The sequence below is a fragment of the Pogona vitticeps genome, chromosome 2, assembly GCF_051106095.1.
Source record: "Pogona vitticeps strain Pit_001003342236 chromosome 2, PviZW2.1, whole genome shotgun sequence".
NCBI lineage: Eukaryota > Metazoa > Chordata > Lepidosauria > Squamata > Agamidae > Pogona > Pogona vitticeps.
In genome coordinates, this window is record NC_135784.1 from 22,667,623 (window position 1) to 22,682,962 (window position 15,340).

The 15,340-nt window shown below is 48.1% G+C and overlaps 18 non-coding genes across 18 annotated transcripts; 9 read left to right on the top strand and 9 right to left on the bottom strand.

The window, feature by feature from the left end:
• Window positions 1–1,970: 1,970 nt before the first annotated feature.
• On the bottom strand, window positions 1,971–2,042 carry TRNAM-CAU (transfer RNA methionine (anticodon CAU)). The gene has a single exon. It is a non-coding gene; the product is annotated as a tRNA-Met (tRNA).
• A 117-nt stretch (window positions 2,043–2,159) lies between these two features.
• On the top strand, window positions 2,160–2,233 carry TRNAN-GUU (transfer RNA asparagine (anticodon GUU)). The gene has a single exon. It is a non-coding gene; the product is annotated as a tRNA-Asn (tRNA).
• Window positions 2,234–2,253: 20 nt separating this feature from the next.
• TRNAS-GCU (transfer RNA serine (anticodon GCU)) lies at window positions 2,254–2,335 on the top strand. Its single transcript has one exon. It is a non-coding gene; the product is annotated as a tRNA-Ser (tRNA).
• A 3,305-nt stretch (window positions 2,336–5,640) lies between these two features.
• Window positions 5,641–5,712, bottom strand: TRNAE-UUC (transfer RNA glutamic acid (anticodon UUC)). The gene has a single exon. It is a non-coding gene; the product is annotated as a tRNA-Glu (tRNA).
• A 262-nt stretch (window positions 5,713–5,974) lies between these two features.
• TRNAE-CUC (transfer RNA glutamic acid (anticodon CUC)) lies at window positions 5,975–6,046 on the bottom strand. The gene has a single exon. It is a non-coding gene; the product is annotated as a tRNA-Glu (tRNA).
• Window positions 6,047–8,216: 2,170 nt separating this feature from the next.
• Window positions 8,217–8,288, bottom strand: TRNAM-CAU (transfer RNA methionine (anticodon CAU)). The gene has a single exon. It is a non-coding gene; the product is annotated as a tRNA-Met (tRNA).
• A 116-nt stretch (window positions 8,289–8,404) lies between these two features.
• TRNAN-GUU (transfer RNA asparagine (anticodon GUU)) lies at window positions 8,405–8,478 on the top strand. The gene has a single exon. It is a non-coding gene; the product is annotated as a tRNA-Asn (tRNA).
• A 21-nt stretch (window positions 8,479–8,499) lies between these two features.
• On the top strand, window positions 8,500–8,581 carry TRNAS-GCU (transfer RNA serine (anticodon GCU)). The gene has a single exon. It is a non-coding gene; the product is annotated as a tRNA-Ser (tRNA).
• Window positions 8,582–10,532: 1,951 nt separating this feature from the next.
• Window positions 10,533–10,603, bottom strand: TRNAG-UCC (transfer RNA glycine (anticodon UCC)). The gene has a single exon. It is a non-coding gene; the product is annotated as a tRNA-Gly (tRNA).
• Window positions 10,604–10,859: 256 nt separating this feature from the next.
• TRNAM-CAU (transfer RNA methionine (anticodon CAU)) lies at window positions 10,860–10,931 on the bottom strand. Its single transcript has one exon. It is a non-coding gene; the product is annotated as a tRNA-Met (tRNA).
• Window positions 10,932–11,041: 110 nt separating this feature from the next.
• TRNAN-GUU (transfer RNA asparagine (anticodon GUU)) lies at window positions 11,042–11,115 on the top strand. The gene has a single exon. It is a non-coding gene; the product is annotated as a tRNA-Asn (tRNA).
• Window positions 11,116–11,135: 20 nt separating this feature from the next.
• On the top strand, window positions 11,136–11,217 carry TRNAS-GCU (transfer RNA serine (anticodon GCU)). Its single transcript has one exon. It is a non-coding gene; the product is annotated as a tRNA-Ser (tRNA).
• A 696-nt stretch (window positions 11,218–11,913) lies between these two features.
• TRNAG-UCC (transfer RNA glycine (anticodon UCC)) lies at window positions 11,914–11,984 on the bottom strand. Its single transcript has one exon. It is a non-coding gene; the product is annotated as a tRNA-Gly (tRNA).
• Window positions 11,985–12,758: 774 nt separating this feature from the next.
• On the top strand, window positions 12,759–12,830 carry TRNAE-CUC (transfer RNA glutamic acid (anticodon CUC)). The gene has a single exon. It is a non-coding gene; the product is annotated as a tRNA-Glu (tRNA).
• A 235-nt stretch (window positions 12,831–13,065) lies between these two features.
• On the top strand, window positions 13,066–13,137 carry TRNAE-CUC (transfer RNA glutamic acid (anticodon CUC)). The gene has a single exon. It is a non-coding gene; the product is annotated as a tRNA-Glu (tRNA).
• Window positions 13,138–14,416: 1,279 nt separating this feature from the next.
• On the bottom strand, window positions 14,417–14,498 carry TRNAS-GCU (transfer RNA serine (anticodon GCU)). The gene has a single exon. It is a non-coding gene; the product is annotated as a tRNA-Ser (tRNA).
• Window positions 14,499–14,518: 20 nt separating this feature from the next.
• Window positions 14,519–14,592, bottom strand: TRNAN-GUU (transfer RNA asparagine (anticodon GUU)). The gene has a single exon. It is a non-coding gene; the product is annotated as a tRNA-Asn (tRNA).
• Window positions 14,593–14,709: 117 nt separating this feature from the next.
• TRNAM-CAU (transfer RNA methionine (anticodon CAU)) lies at window positions 14,710–14,781 on the top strand. Its single transcript has one exon. It is a non-coding gene; the product is annotated as a tRNA-Met (tRNA).
• Window positions 14,782–15,340: the final 559 nt, after the last annotated feature.

Consider the following 15,340-nt stretch of genomic DNA (forward strand, 5'->3'; position numbering starts at 1 on the left):
ACTGTATGTTAAGAGTCTTTTAGTCTAAAGCCGACCATCCAGCAGTGGGTAGATGGTGAGGCAATCAAGGTGAGGTCCAATGGCCACAGTGGAACTGGATTAACACAGCACAGGTATCACTTTCCTCCCTTTCCTGTTCACTCCAAGCTGAGGTATCACTACATCACCACCTTCCGCTTTGAATGCTTGCGCCCAGCCATTCAGCTCATTAGGCAGCATCCCCTTCATGTTTTTTTGCAAAGACTGTCTGGTATAGCTTAGGGGATGGGAAGGGTTTTCAATGGCTGTGCTTTTTTTCTTTCTTTCTTAGAAAAGCCAAAGGGTGAAGAAGTCATTCACCACCCAGAATTCGAACCCAGATCATAAGATTGGGAATCGTCATGGGTCTTTTTCTCCCTTGACTCAAAGACTGCAGGAAGGAATGCAATACTAACACCTCTCCTGCTTTCCTCTGTGGCTGATAGTTCGTCCTGAAAAAGTTAAGGTTCCCCTCATGCTACCTGGGTAAAAGTCTGGAGACTTGCAGAGAAAAGGGTTTCCGATGTCTCTGACAGTTGCTAGAGAGGAGCGAAATGTTGAGCAAAAGGTCCTGAGACCAAAAAACAAGCAAGGCCCCTTTCGTCTTTCATGGCATCCGAAGGATAAATGATACACTTGGGTAGAGGATGCAAGGCAAGGGAGCTGAGAGACAACTTTTCAGGCCACTGGCCAAACTCTGATTCACTCTGTCCATGAAACCTTAGGCCAAAAAGAGAGAAATGAACAGCACCTCTCAGGTCTCTGTGGCACAATGGGTCAGCACATCTGGCTGTCAACAACCAGGAAGGGGACCCAGGGACTGATGGAGATGGCCTTGTTGATAAGGTGGGCAAGGGGCGAGGGCAATGGAGAGGAGATCCATTGGAGTTGGTACGGCTAGATCTGAATCCCACCTTTGTCCACTCTTTTCTCTACTGCTGTGAAATGGTTGCAATTTCTTAGCTGCTGTGAATCCCTTTCTGGGTTTTGGTCTGTACTTGAGAACAGTGACTTATCCAAGGTGTTGAAATTTAACTCGTTCCCAGAATTCAGCACCCTGGATATCTGTCTTGCCAATGTATTCTCGGTAATTTTTTGGTGATCCTCTTTGTGCAGAGCCTAATGGGTGGAGACTACCACACCTACAATCCCTTTCATTCCCCTCAGAGCTTAGTCCTGGCCACCCACATCCCCTTCTTGCTTCAGAGGGGAAAATATGGCTCCAGGACTCTTCATTCAGTAGCCGAGGAATGCTAAAACAACTAGTGGCAGGGACCCTGACCAATCAGCTTGGCGACAGGGAAGCAAGGTGATTGGCTGGTTGGTGCATGTGGCCGGCCTATCCAGAAGCTGATGGAGGAGGGGCTGGAGGTCTGGAAGGTGATGACCAAAAGAGTGTGAGAGAATAAACAGAGGGTGTATGAATTGAGCTGTTGGGATGTAATTGAAGAAGAACTGAAACTTACATTTGTTTCCCAAGTTTTTCTTACTTTGTAATAAAGAAAATATTATTTTTCATTCTGTAACCTCTCTGGTGGAGTTAATGGACGATGTCACCCTTTTTAAGGAGAGCAATTTTAACAATGGGCCAAGACTAGATAGGGGCTGGTCACACACCTCTTAAGGCTTCATCTGTCAGAGATCTAGCGGGAGGAATTCCTGGAGATTCCCAGGAGATGTAGTCTATAAGTTCCAAAAACTGCACACCTGGTGCATTTGGAGTAACACCGAAATCTCAAGGATTGTCCTCACTTCACAGGGACTGAGGCTTTGGCCTCCCACAAGAAATTCCTTTCAGCCTGGAGCACAGCCAGTCCTGAGCCTGCTGGCAGAGAGAAGCCATCAACGGTACATTAAGAATCGTTTAGTCTAAAGCCAAACATCCAGCAATGGGAGCAGATGTTATTGTATAATCCAGATTCAGATGAAAAAGAAAAAAGGCACCAACCGCCTAGCAGAGGATGGCTTCGATCCATCAACCTCTGGGTTATGGGCCCAGCACGCTCCCACTGCGCCACTCTGCTGGATAAGAGGAAAGGAGGCTGGGATGGCCTGTCAGGCCATTGGTCTGAGGCTTCACTCTATCCATTAAACATCAGACCAAAGGGAGGCAGAGGGAGGGCATCACCACCACCACCAAGGTCTCTGTGGCGCAATAGGTTAGCGCGTCTGGCTGTTAACCGGAAGGATGGTGGTTCGAGCCCACCCAGGGACGGCGGTGGGGGCCCCATCCTGGACGAGGTGGACGAGTGGTGAAGGTGATGGACTGCTAATCCATTGTGCTCTGCACGCGTGGGTTCGAATCCCACCCTTGTCGCCCCTTTTGCCCCTGAGATACTGGCTCTGGTGGATAAACATTCAGCTCCTTGTGCCATCTATACCTCTCAGAACAAAAAAGATGGAGGAAGCTCTGCATACATCGAGAGTTTCATGTGACCTTCACAGTGGTGTACCTTTTGGGAAAGGAGGGAACTACAAGCACTAAGAGCTACGTGGGAGGCAGGAAGACTGAAGCTGAGGGATGCAATGTTTCATCAAAAGGGTGGTGACCCAAAGCAAAGAACTGCCCCTTTTCCCCTGCTGGCCTCAGAGTCAACAGAGAAAAGGCATCGGCCACCTAGCACAGGGTGGCTGCAATCCAAGGTCCCTGTTGGTTATGGGACCTGCACCCTCCAGCAACACCACTCTCCTAGATTGGGGGAGAATGAGTTTGTGTGCCTTGCTGGCCCATGACTTGGAGGGTGAAATCAGCCAGAGGGGCCTAATGTTGTCCTCATCTTAACAATGCACCCCTCATAGCCCTGTAACACTGAAGGACTGCTGTGAGGGGTTCCTCTGTGCCAGAGGCAGCCAGCCAATGCAATGAAACCATTGATTGAGGGACATGACCTTCAAACATTTTAAACCTCCCCCCCCCGTTGAACACTTCGTTATTTACATATCAATTATTGGAATGGTTTTAACCGATTCTGCTGTACTTTCTATTGTTAGTGTGGTTTAACATGTTGGGAGCTGATATGACCAAGAATTATTAATCAGGGAGGGCTTGGCACCGAATTCTCTGTTCTTTTTATTTCCCTCCAAATTGGATCCAAAGGAAAGGGGCAGAAGAGAAAAGAAAATGTTTGAAAAGTTGTTTTGGGCAGGAGGCAGAACTTACAGTTCAGGAGTATGTTCGAAATTGGAGTGTTTTGGGCAATGGTCCAGAGTTCAGATTCAGCGACCCCTTTTCTAGCTAGAGAGAGGGCCGTTTCTGTCGGTGAGGATCCTTCTGGATGAGTATTTTGGACTCCTTTACTGAGGAACTCTGCCTTGTGCACGTCTTCCCTGCCCTTCTCCCTGGTGGTCTAGTGGTCAGGATTTGGCGCTCTCACCACGCCCGGGTTCGATTCCCGGCCAGGGAAGGTTTTTCCTCCCTCCCAGAATAAGCAGAAAGGACTGCTGTAACAATGTGTCCCATTCCAAAGATCTATGGATTGGCTTTTCCAGAAAACAGAGAAGAACTTTTCTCAGAAGACAGGAGGGAGGCTGTGTGGACATGAGGACCTGATCCTCAACCTTTTTTAACCTGTTCTCCAAATTTCACATCTTCCTTGTAGCTCCTCTAGTTGAACACCAAAAGGCTTGTTGACTGAAGAAAGGACAAGTGGATCCCAACCACATCTTTCCCAGGGAGTAGACTGGGCCTACCAGGGGAAGCCCTCCCCTGGTAGGTCCGGTGTACAGTGGGGTCTTGACTTGAGAACTTAATCCGTATTGGAAGGCGGTTCTCAAGTCAAAATGTTCTCAGGTCAAATCTGCATTTCCCATAGGAATGCATTGAAAACCATTTGATCCGTATCTGCTCTTTTCCGTCCATAGAAACTAATGGGAAGCTGCTATTCCGCCTTCGACCACTAGAGGGGGATATTTTGGTTCTTTTTTTCTTAGGTCAAGAAAGGTTCAGGGAAGGCAGGGAAAATACAGTCCAGGCAGTCCAGTACCAGGCAGTCCGAAGACTGTCTCCCAATCCACTCTCTAAATGCTGGGAGGAGTGAGGAAGCAGACAGGCACCTTTTTCACTGGCCAACAGTTAACTGAAAGTTCACATTTTGCACTTTCCCTGCCTCCCACGTGTTTTTTTTCCAGTTCTTAACTCAAATCTAAGTATGTAAGTCAAGTCAATATTTTCCTGTGAGAGTGGTTCTTAAGTCAAAATGTTCTTAACTCGAGCCGTTCTTAAGTCAAGACCCCACTGTACCCTGGGAAAGCTGCTGCCGGCGGTGGCGGCCAACATCTGAGAGGCCTCCCATGGTGGTGGAGAAGCCCTCAGAGGGCTTTGGCAGCGGTGATGTCGGCAGCCGGGGAGCACTGTGCAGCCTCTGGCAGTGGCGGAGAAGCCCTTGGAGGGCTTCGGCAGTGGCGATGGTGGCGGTGAGGGACTCCTTCGGACTGGTAAGGTGCTGCTTTTTTGCATTTCTTTTTTTTTTTTTTTGGTGGGGGGGTATTTTTTCTTCGGCCGGTTATGGATTAATGGGTTTTCAATGTATTCCTATGGGAAATGGGCTCTCAACCTACGGACTTTTCGACCTGCGGCCACCATTCCAATACGGATTAATTCCATAAATTGATGGTCCACTGTATAAACTTAAATAATCTATGACATTAGAGATATGGAAATATGGAAGGATGTGAGAGCAATCAACAAACAGATATCAAGCAACCAACAAATAGGGATCGCCCAATATACACTGAATCAAACAAAGAGTCAATGTTATTAATGAAGAGGGGAAACTCTCCTTGGCCACCTCCAAACAAGGAGAATATATCCTGAATATAATATTACCAGAGTGGTCGCATAGACCAGATGGGCGGGATATAAATCAAATTAATTAATTAATCAATCAATTAATTAATTAATTAATTAATTAATTAATTAATACTCCACTTCAAGGGAGGTATTTATGTCTCGATTTGACGAAGGAAAAGAAAAAGACACATAAGTCAACTAGTTCAGAGTTCTGGGCAACTTTCCAGACTTTGAGTAGAAAAAGATAGGTGAGATAAAGCAGAAGGGAAGCTCCTTTTCTCTTCCAGCATTGCCACGGAGTTTCAGGAACAGCAGGAAAATTAAAATAATAAACTCCCCCAAAACTACTTTTTGAACTCCTCCCCCAACCATGCTCAACATAAAGAAAAAAAATCCCATCTATTCTCATGGAATAGGGAGCCAACCATTGTAATGCACAGAGGTGTGGCTTTCTTTATGAGCAGCTTCCATTTTCTACTTTCATCTCTGTACTGGACATATTGGTTTCTTCAGGAAAGGAAAATATATCCAAAGAAGAGAAGCGCCGTCTGAGAAGGTGGGGGAGCCCTGAGCTACATCCTTACCCCAGAAGTTTGGCATTCTCTATGGCAGGACTCCATACAGGTCTGAAAAACTGATGCAGTCCAGAAGGCTAGAGGAGAACGGATACACAATTATATCCCAGATTTACAGACTCCACTGCAAGCAATTTTATTTTTATTAATACATTTGAGCCGAACGCTTGGAAATTCATTGTGATATATGACGATAGGTATGTGGGAGTAGTAGAAGCTGAGAGAATGCAAGGATAACTGGAGATAAAATCAGACTCTTTCCCTGGCCGGGAATTGAACCCGGGCCGTGGCGGTGAAAACGCCAAATCCTGACCACTAGACCACCAGGGATGGATGTGGTTATGATCCATTTGTCCTTTCTTCAGTCAGTGAGGCTGTTGGTGTCCGACTAGAGAAGCTACAAGGAAGATGTGAGAACAGGGGACAAAGGTTATAAAAGGTTGAGGGTCAGGTCCTCATGGCCACACTGCCTCCCTCCTGTCTTCTGAGAAAAGTTCTTCTCTGTTTTCTGGAAAGCCGATCCATAGATCTTTGTTTTGAGACACCTCGGTACAGCCATCCTTTCTGCTGATTCCGGGAGGGAGGAAAAACCGTCCCTGACCAGGAATCGAACCCGGGCCGTGGTGGTGAGAGCGCCAAATCCTGACCACTAGACCATCAGGGAGAAGGATAGAGAAGATGTGCACAAGGCAGAGTTCCTCAGTAAAGGAGTCCAAAATACTCATCCAGAAGAAACCTTACTGGCATAAATGGCTCTCTCTCTAGCTGGAAAAGGGGTCCCTGAATCTGAACCTGGGACTGTTGCTCAAAACACTCCAATTTGGACCATTCTCCTGAACGGGGAGTTTTGCTTCCTGACCAAAAATTAATTGTTTTCTCTCCTTTCTCCTGTAAATATAACAGAGAATTCGGTTCAAAGCCCTTCCTTATTAATAATCCTTGCTCACATCTGTTTTGCTTTTCATTATGATGATTTCCAATTAGCAAGACTCAAAGCAGCTCCCAATATGTTAAACCATGCTAACAATAGAAAGTACAGAAGCATCAGTTATATCAAAAACCATTCCAACCATTCATCAGTACATAATGAAGCCTTGAACAAGGGAAGATGGAGTGAAATCCTGACAAATAAACTTTGAGCCAGCTGTTGGGTTCATTCCTTTTTGAGGAAATGCACATCAGTGTAGAGGCAGCATGTGAGCTTTCCAAGCTTGTGACCTGGGTTCGAATCTCAGCTAGTGTGCGCCCTCCTGTACCTTTTCTTTTTGCATCCTTATGTCTCTCAGTTCATCCTCAAAATGGAAAGGTTCCCCCCAGGCTACCTGGGTAAAAGTCTGAAAAAGTTGAACAGAAGAGCCTTTCCAATGTCTCTGGCTGGTGCCAGGCAGGGACTAGATGTTGAGGGAAAGGTCCTGGAATTAAAGACAAGCAGGTCCCCTTCGTCTTTCCTGACATCAGAAGGAAAAAAGAAAAGAGATATATGGCAGGGGACGGAAGGCAAGGGAACTGAGAGAGAGAATTTCAGGCCGCTGACCAAACTCTGATTCATGTTGTCCATGAAACCTCAGGCCAGACAGAGAGAAATGAAGAGCACCCCTCAGTCTCTGACACAATAGGGCAACACATCTGACTCTCAACCAAAAGGATGATAGTTCAATGAGGCCTTCGGACAGATGGAGATGGCCTTGTTGATAAGGTGGGCAAGGGGTGAAGGCAACGGAGAGGAGATCCACTGGACTTGATACGGCTAGATCTGAATCCCACCCTTGTCAACCCTTTTCTCTACTGTTGTGAAGTTTGTTGCAATTTCTTAGCTGCTGTGAATCCATTTTTTATTTTGCTCTGCACTTCAGAACAGTGATCTATCCAAGGTGCTGAATCTAATCTCTTCGCCAGCGTTCAGCACCCGGGATACCTCCTCTTGCCAATGTATTCTTGGTAATTTTTTGGTGACCCTCTTTGTGCAGAGCCTAAGGGGTGGAGACTACCACACCAATAATCCCTTCCTTCCCCCTCAGAGCGTAGTGCTTCCGACCCACGACCCCTCCTTCCTTCAGAGGGGAGAAATATGGCTCCAGGACACTCAATTCAGTAGCTGAGGGACGCTAAAAAAACTAGTGGCGGGGACCCTGACCAATCAGCTTGGTGATAGGGAAGCAAGGTGATTGTTTGGGTGGTGCATGTGGACAGCCTGTCCTGAGGCTGATGGAGGAGGGGCTGGAGGCCTGGAAGGTGATGACCAAAAAAGTGTGACAGAAGAAAAAGAGGGTGTATCCTTGGGCTGTTCGGATGTAACTGAAGAAGAACAGAAATCAACACCTGCTTCCGAAGTTGTTCTTCCTTTGTAATAAAGGCAATATCATTTTTCATTCTGTAACCTCTCTAGGAGGGCTAATAGCTAAGGTCAAAATTTTTCAAGGAGAGCTATTTTAAAAATGGATCAAGACTGGCTGGGGGCTCGTCCCACACCTCTTAAGGCTTCATCTGTCAGAGATCTAGCTGGAGGTATTCCTGGAGATTCCCGGGAGCTGTAGTCCATCAGTTCCAAAACTGCACACCTGGTGCATTCTGAGTAACTCCAAATTCCCAAGGATCGTCCTCACTTCACAGGGACTGAGGCTTTGGCCTCCCACAAGAAATTCAGCCTCAGGGCTGCCTGGCCAGGAACCATTCCTTTCAGCTTGGAGCACAAATAGTCCTGAGCCTGCTGGCAGAGAGAAGCAATCAATGGTAAATTAAGAATCTTTGGGTCTAAAGACAACCATCCAATGGAGGGAGGACATTTTATTGTATAATCCAGCTTCAGATGGAAAAGAGAAAAGGCACCAACCGCCTAGCAGAGGATGGTTTCGATCCATCGACCTCTGGGTTATGGGCCCAGCACGCTCCCGCTGCGCCACTCTGCTGGATAAGAGGCAAGGGAGCTGGGAGGGCTTGTCAGGCCATTGTCCACAGATTTACTCTATCCATTAAACATCAAAACAAAGGGAGATAGAGGGAGGGCACCACCACCACCACCAGGGTCTCTGTGGCGCAATAGGTTAGCGCGTCTGGCTGTTAACCAGAAGGATGGTGGTTCGAGCCCACCCAGGGACGGCGGTGGAGGGCCCCACCCTGGACGAGGTGGCCGAGTGGTGAAGGTGATGGACTGCTAATCCATTGTGCTCAGCACGCGTGGGTTCGAATCCCACCCTCGTCGGCCCTTTTGCCTCTGGGATATTGGCTCTGGTGGATAAACATTCAGCTCCTTGTGCCATCTATACAGCTCAGAAGAAAAAAGATGAAGGAAGCTCTGCATACATAGAGAATTTCATGTGAGATCTAGCCAACCTTCACAGTGCTGAACCTTTTGGGAAAGGAAGGAACTGCAAGCACCAAGGGCTACGAGGGAGGCAGGAAGACAGAAGCGGAGGCTTGCAATCCTTAGCCAAAAGGGTGGTTACCGAAAGCAAAGAACTGCCCCTTTCTCCCTGCAGGCCTCAGAAGGTGGTTGCAATCCATGGCCCCTGTAAGTTATGGGATCAGCACCCTCTGGCAACACCACTCTCTCAGATTGGGGGAGAATGAGTTTGTGTACCTTGCTGGCACATGATTTGGAGGGTCAAATCAGACAATGGGGCCTAATTTTGTCCTCATCTTAACAACACATCCCTCATCGCCCTGTAACACTGAAGGATTGCTGTGAGAGGTTCTTCTGTGCGATAAAAATTTACAAAGGAACAAAAAACAGTGAGATCTGGGATCAGGATCTGGGGCAGCTTTCAGTGGTTCTGATTTGCTACACAGGTCAGATTATGACCACTTTTTGCCACTTGGCCCAGTTTTGGTTCAGGGATCCCTTTGCCAGCCAGGAGGACCAACATCCTGTCTGTGCAGCATCTGCTGACTGGGCACCTTTGACTGATTTACTGAGATAAGGTGTCTTGCTAGCCTCTTCCTGGTCCTTCTCCCAGGTGGTCTAGTGGTCAGGAGTTGGCCCTTTCACTGCCTATGGCTCAGGTCCAATCCCTTTCCAGGGACGAGGGGTACCCTCCCCCCCCAATTTTCCTTGGTTCCTCTGAAGTCCATGGTGATGTGGGGCACAGAGTGTCAGATTGTGAGGCAGGAGACCTGGCTTCCAATCCTTCCTCACCTGAGGGAACGTACTGGGGTCATGTGACCGGCATCCTCCCTTGGTGTTAGTAGGGAGAAGTGGATTGGCTGGGTCTGAGCCAATCAGAACTCGCCAGGTGGTTTCAGGGGAAGGAAAAAAAAGGAGTCCTGAAAAGGAGAGTTGGGCAGTTGAGAGAGTGAATGGCCTGAGGGATGGAGGGAGGCCAACGAGAGTTTCCCAGCATAGCGGTGTGGGTCTCCAAAAGAGAACTGCCTATCGTAGTTACCTTGTTAAGAGAGAATGTGCTAAAGTTAGAAAGTTGGTTCTTTAACACACAAGGAACTGCGTGACTAATAAATGTGCCACAGAACCAATCAGCATCATCAAATGAAATATATGATTCTTTCTTTTACCATGGAATCAGTTTGGCTCCTACGTTTTGGGCTTAAGGGTAGCCCAGGAAAGGGACCAGAGAGTTGGAAAAGGGATTAGCCAGGTGGACTGGTCAGAGTTGGGTAAGGTAGAAACTCCTTGTGAAATATCTCCCACACCTGAAAAACTCTGCCAGGTTTGCATAAATCAAGGTGTGGCCTTCGTGCCCGAGCGGAGATGGGTTTGCACAAGATGGGTACTTAGTCTGTTGGAGCCCCCCAGTACCCACTGCAGGCTGTGGGACGGTGCCACCTCTACCTGCCCCTTCCACTTCTGCAGGCAGCCACAGCAATCCAAACACTGACTTGCCTCTGCTTCTTTTCTTGAATTCCACAACATGGTAGGCATGGAATAAACTATTTATTTGGAGGGTGAAATGAGGCAATGAGCCATAATGTTGTCCTCATCTTAACGATGCACTCCTCATAGTGGGAAGATTGCTGTAAGGGTTCCTGCGTGCCGCAGGCAGGCAGTTAATGCAATCAAACTATTACCTTGGATCTGCTTCTTTTCTTAAACTCCACTGCACAGGAGCTATTGTGGAGGTTCATAGGTGGGAGTCTTTTTTGGAGTGGATGTACTGTTGCAGTTTAAATCTCAGGAACAGGAAAGGCCGAGGAGGGTGTGCACCAGCTGGGACTCGAACCCAGGTCACAAGCTTGGAAAGCTCGCATGCTGCCTCTTCACCACTGGTGCAGCTGATGTGTGCAGCCACTGATAGAAGGTTTCCTGGGAACCAGGGATTCTGCACTCTCTCTCTTGCCTCCTCCCTGGTGGTCTAGTGGTTAGGATTCCGTGCTCTCACTGCCATGACATGGGTTCGATTCCCATCCAGGGAAAGTCTTGGCACAGCCAGTCCTGAGAATCTTTTAGTGTAAAGGCGACCATCCAGTAGTGGGAGACGATTATTTAACCCAGCATCAGAATGAAAAGAAAAAAGGCATCAGCCGGCTAGCAGAGGATGGCTTCGATCCATCGACCTCTGGGTTATGGGCCCAGCACGCTCCCACTGCGCCACTCTGCTGGATAAGGGGCAAGGGAGTTGGGAGGGCTTGTCAGGCCATTGTCCACAGATTCACTCTATCCATGAAGCCTCAAGCCAAAGGGAGGCAGAGGGAGGACACCGCCACCAGGGTCTCTGTGGCGCAATAGGTTAGCGCGTCTGGCTGTTAACCAGAAGGATGGTGGTTCGAGCCCACCCAGGGACGGCAGTGGGGGCCCCACCCTGGACGAGGTGGCTGAGTGGTGAAGGTGATGGACTGCTAATCCATTGCGCTCAGCACGCGTAGGTTCGAATCCCACCCTCGTCGGCCCTTTTGTCCCTGAGGTACTGGCTCTGGTGGATAAATGTTCAGCTCCTTGTGCCATATTTTCCTCTCAGAACAAAAACGTCAGAGGACGGCTTGTACACATTGAGAGATTTATGTGATATCTAGCCAACTTTCACAGTGGTGAACCTTTTGGGAAAGGGAAGAATTAGAAGCACCAATAGCTTTGTGGGAGGCAGGAAGACAGAAGCTGAGGGCTGCAGTATTTAGTCCAAAAGGTGATGACCAAAAGCAAAGGAGCACCTCTTTCTCCCTGCTGGCCTCAGAGTCGAAAGAGAAAAGTAATCGGTCACCTGGCAGAGGGTGGTTGCAATCCATGGCCCCTGTGCTTATGGGACCTGCACCCTCCTGCACCACCACTCTCTTAGATCGGGGAAGAATGAGTTTGTGTGCCTTGCTGGTGCATGATTTGGAGGGTGAAATCAGCCAACGGGGGATAATGTTATCATGATCTTAACGCACTTCTCATAGTGGTGAAGGAGTAAATGATGGCTATGAGGGCTTCCTCCATGCTGCAGGCAGGCAGGCAGTGCAATCAAACTATTGCCTCGGATCTGCTTCTTTTCTTAAATTCCACAGCACATTAGCTATTGTGGAGGTTCATAAGCAGGAGTCTTTTTTGGAGTGGCTGTGCTGTTGCCGTTTACATCTTAGGAAAAGGAAAGACCGAGGAGGGCGTGCACCAGCTGGGACTCGAACCCAGGTCACAAGCTTGGAAAGCTCGCATGCTGCCTCTACACCACTGGCGCAGCTGATGTGGCCGCCTCCTCATCGGGACATCAATGAGGATAGAACCAGGCAGGGCAGGCAGATCTCTCTGGATCCCTCCAGAGCTCATTCACTCCACCAGGACAGACAGCTCGCACGGAGAGAGATCAAGCTGCCATGGGTCTGCCAGGGAAGAAGTCACGATGCGCAGCTCAGAACTTGTTCCTTCTCATCGCCTAATGAGAGAAGAGGGATGAAATGTTTCCTCAAAAAGCTATGAACCCAACAGCTGGCACAAAGTTTATTGGTCAGGATTTCACTCCATCTTCCCTTGTTCAATTCTTTGTTATGTACAGATCCATGGTTGGAATGGTTTTTAATATAACTGATCCTGCTATAATTTTTATTGTCTGCTTGGTTCCAGTGGTTGGACGTATTGGGAGCTGCTTTGAGTGACGCTAAGGGAAAACCATCCTAACAAAAAGCAAAAGAGATGCGAGGAAGGTTTCTTATTCAGGGAGGGCTGGGCATCGAATTCTCTGTTCTTTTTATTTCCCTCCAAATTGGCCCCGAAGAGGAAGGGACCGAAGAGAAACGAAAACATTTAACAAATTGTTTTGGTCAGGATGCAGAACTTACGGTTCAAGACAATGGTCCAAATTGGAGTGTTTTGGGCAATGGTCCAGAGTTCAGATTCAGGGACCCCTTTTCCAGCTAGAGAGACAGACGTTTCTGTTGGTGATGTTTCTTCTAGATGAGTATTTTGGACTCCTTTACTGAGGAACTCTGCCTTGTGCACGTCTTCCCTGTCCTTCTCCCTGGTGGTCTAGTGGTCAGGATTTGGCGCTCTCACCGCCACGGCCCGGGTTCGATTCCCGGTCAGGGAAGGTTTTTTCTCCCTCCCAGAATCAGCAGAAAGGACAGCTGTAACAGGGTATCCCATTCCAAAGATCTATCGATTGGCTTTTCCAGAAAATAGAGAAGAAGAAGGACCTGATCCTCATCCTTTTATAACTGTTGTCCCCGTTTCTCCAAATTTCACATCTTCCTTGTAGCTTCTCTAGTTCAACAGCAACAGCCTCGTTGACTGAAGAACGGACAAATGGATCACAACCACATCCATCCCTGGTGGTCTAGTGGTCAGGATTTGGCGCTCTCACCGCCACGGCCCGGGTTCAATTCCCGGCCAGGGAAAGAGTCTAATTTTATCCCCAGTTATCCTTGCATTCTCTCGGGTTCTACTGGAGAGAGGGTCAAATTAGCACTTGGGAGATCTCAGTTCTACTCCCAACTACCTTTTCTCCCCTGGAGCAGGGTGGCTCAGCTAATCCTCTAACCAAGTCTTCCTCTTTTCCTTCCAATGCCCAGCTTTCTGCCTGGCAACCATCAGAGACATTGAAAACGCTCTTCTCTGCAAGTGTCCAGACCTTTACCCAGGTAGCCTGGGGGGGGGAACCTTTCCTTTCTTAGGCGGAATTGTCAGTCACAAGAATGCGACCGAATTCCAGAGGAAAGCAGGAGAGGTGCTAGTATTGCATTCCTTCCTGCAGTCTTTAAGTCAGGGGAGAAAAAGGCCCATGAAGATTTCCAATCTTATGATCTGGGTTCGAATTCTGGAGGGTGAATGACATATTTTCAGCCTTCTGCTTTTCTAAGAAAGAGAGAAAAAGCCCAGCCATTGAAAACCCTTCCTATTCCCCAAACTCTACCTTCCAATCTTTGTAAAAAAACATGATTTGCATTCTTCCTAATGAGCTGAATGGCTGGATATGGGAGTTCAAGGGGGTAATAGGGGAGATAGAGTGATAGATTGGTGTGGGCAGTAGAGTCCAAATGGGAGGGAAATTATGCCTGTTCTTTGTTAATCCAGTTCCATTGTGGCCATCGAACATGACCTTGTTTGCACCTCATATTCCCAGGAACCAGGGTTGTTTGGGGCTATCAAATTCCTTTCAACTAAGTTTTGTGGGTTAGTGAGACTTTTAACGGTTGGCTCTCTATTCCATACTCTTATGAGTTTCTGTGGCTGAAGAAGAGTTTGTACCAAGATCCTCCGAGAGTTATTCTGGCCCTCTCTCCAGTAGAACCTGAGAAAATGCAAGAAGGATTGCAGATAAAATCAGACTCTTTCTCTGGCCGGGAATTGACCACTGATTTCACCCTCCAACGAAGCTTTTTCTCTTTCGACTCTGAGGCCAACAGGGAGAAAGAGGTGTTTTTTTCCTTTTGGTCATCACCTTTTGGACTAAATACTGCAGCTCTCAGCTTCTATTTTCCTGCCTCCCACGTAGCTCTTTCTGCTTGCAGTTCCTTCCTTTCCCAAAAGGTTCACTACTGTGAAGGTCGGCTAGATCACACATGAAACTCTCTCTGAATGCAGAGCTTCCTTCAACTTTTTTGTTCTGAGAGGTATAGAGGGCACAAGGAGCTGAATGTTTATCCACCACAGCCAATATCCCAGGGGCAAAAGGACCGACGAGGGTGGGATTCGAACCCACGCGTGCAGAGCACAATGGATTAGCAGTCCATCACCTTCACCACTCGGCCACCTCGTCCAGGGTGGGGCCCCCACCGCCGTCCCTGGGTGGGCTCGAACCACCATCCTTCTGGTTAACAGCCAGACGCGCTAACCCATTGCGCCACAGAGACCTTGGTGGTGGTGGTGGTGGCCTCCCTCTGCCTCCCTTTGTTCTGAGGTGTAATGGATAGAGTGAAGCCTCAGACCAATGGCCTGACAAGCCCTCCCCACTCCCTGGCCTCTTATCCAGCAGAGTGGCGCAGTGGGAGCGTGCTGGGCCCATAACCCAGAGGTCGATGGATCGAAACCATCCTCTGCTAGAGGCTGATGCCATTCTCTTTTCCATCTGGTGCCAGATTATACAATAAAATGGCCTCCCACTGCTGGGTGGTTGTCTTTAGACCCAAAGATCCTTAATCTACCATTGATGGCTTCTCTCTGCCAGCAGGCTCAGGACTGGCTGTGCTCCAGGCTGAAAGGAATGGGCTCCTGGCCAGAGGCCAAAGCCTCAGTCCCTATGAAGTGAGGACAATCCTTGAGATTTCGGTGTTACTCCGAATGCACCAGGTGTGCAGTTTTTGGAACTTATAGACTACATCTCCTGGGAATCTCCAGGAATTCCTCCCGCTAGATCTCTGACAGATGAAGCCTTAAGAGGTGTGTGACCAGCCCCCATTTGTCTTGGCCCATTTTAAAAATTGCTCTCCTTAAAAAGGGTGACATCGTCCATTAACTCCACCAGAGAGGTTACAGAATGAAAAATAATATTTTCTTTATTACAAAGTAAGAAAAACTTGGGAAACAGATGTAAGTTTCAGTTCTTCTTCGATTACATCCCAACAGCTCAATTCATACACCCTCTGTTTATTCTCTCACACT